We start from the raw sequence: 1,581 nt of genomic DNA, 5'->3' as shown, positions 1-1,581 counted from the left end.
CCTCCCCCCCCCCAACCTTCTCAACCTCCCTTCCGGCCTTTGATTTTCCGCAGTCAGTTGTTGCAATAATCTCACCTCATTTTGCCCATATTTAGTGGCACAAACAAAACTATCACGGCTCTCCATAAAGAGGATAAGATGTTTTGGCAAGCTTTACATTGAAAACAATTGCCTTATCGGCTTTTGCAACTACCGCCATCCGGCAGTGGCCTGACAGCAGGAGGGGAGGTGGGCATTCGCCTTACGTTTCTTTAAAATGGAGTGGGAGGTGGAGTCTAGTTGGCACTGATTTTAGAACAAAATAGTCAGTTTTGTAACAAACGATGAAGAACTGGTCGCCTCCGCTGGATTCAACCCTCGAAAATTGAATTACATGTCTACCGATTTAACGTAAATATAATTGAAAATACTAATTTTCAGCGAACTGTACTAGAACAAAAATAACACTAGATCTAAAAACTAATACCCTACAATGATCATGAATAAACGAACGTTGTGAAAGTAGGGGCATTTTTTAATGTGAACCTTGTATTCCTATTCGTTGTTTTGAGGATTATCTTATGAATTATGAAAGAAACGACAATTATTTCCCGTGTAGCAGAGCGCCCAGTGACACTCTCCGTCATGATGGGTGCATGAAAAATAAAGATCTTATAACTGAGCCCGTTTGAATTCTTCTGAATTGTCTTATTAAAGGTAGATACACTTTCAAGTGTTTAAAAGTAGACAAAACATGGTACATTGCCTTGTTTTTAATTTCAGCTGAAGAGTAGTATACAGCACAGCAGCTCGCAGGAAAAGCAACACCTCAATGATAGGTTAAACATATATTCGTTATAGGGTAATATAGCAAGTAAAGGTTTTACTTTAAGTACCCATTTACAATCGGCATGTGACATCTACTCCTTTTCGTGTATTTTAAATGATTAGATTATTTAAAATACAGAAATTGTGAAACTGTTTACGGGTATTGTGACAAGCCGTGTAACGCAATTGTTTACATTTTAGCTGATTTACGGCAAAATTAGTGATAAATACAGGCCAAAGCGGGCCACTAAAAACCTTTTTCCCAGAGAGTTTTTTGGATATCCTATTAGATAAGTGTCTAGTTAACCCATAAAAATTGTTTTTACGATATTTTAAGTTATCGCTCGTAGAAAAATATGGCAGAGTTTTACTGCATAATTTCGCTCGCTTCTCATTTGCCAATTTTGCCTTGCGATTTATCCCCGTTTCAGGCTAAAAATTAATCTCGATATGTTTTATTTTTCCCTCAGTCATACAATAAAGACCAAAAGACATTATAAATATTATTGAAATATCAATAAACAGTGGCAGTATGACGCGCGAGGCGATCAAACTTTCAATAAAATCAGTCAAACCGGAAGTGGATTTTGAGCCCAATTGAGGCAAAATCTTTTTTTGCATATTTCTACGAAAGGAAGCTGTATTAGGAAAAACTAACTGCAGTCCGTTTGGTTTCTCACTAGGACCTATCTATGGGCAAAATATGAGCGAAATCGATTTTTCCAATTTGTGCCGGGGAAAGGCGATATTAGTTGATTTTTGGAGAAAGTCGCA

This window comes from Oculina patagonica, chromosome 4, assembly GCF_052425735.1.
Source record: "Oculina patagonica isolate OP01 chromosome 4, crgOcupat, whole genome shotgun sequence".
NCBI lineage: Eukaryota > Metazoa > Cnidaria > Anthozoa > Scleractinia > Oculinidae > Oculina > Oculina patagonica.
Note: the sequence above shows the minus strand (reverse complement) of the source record.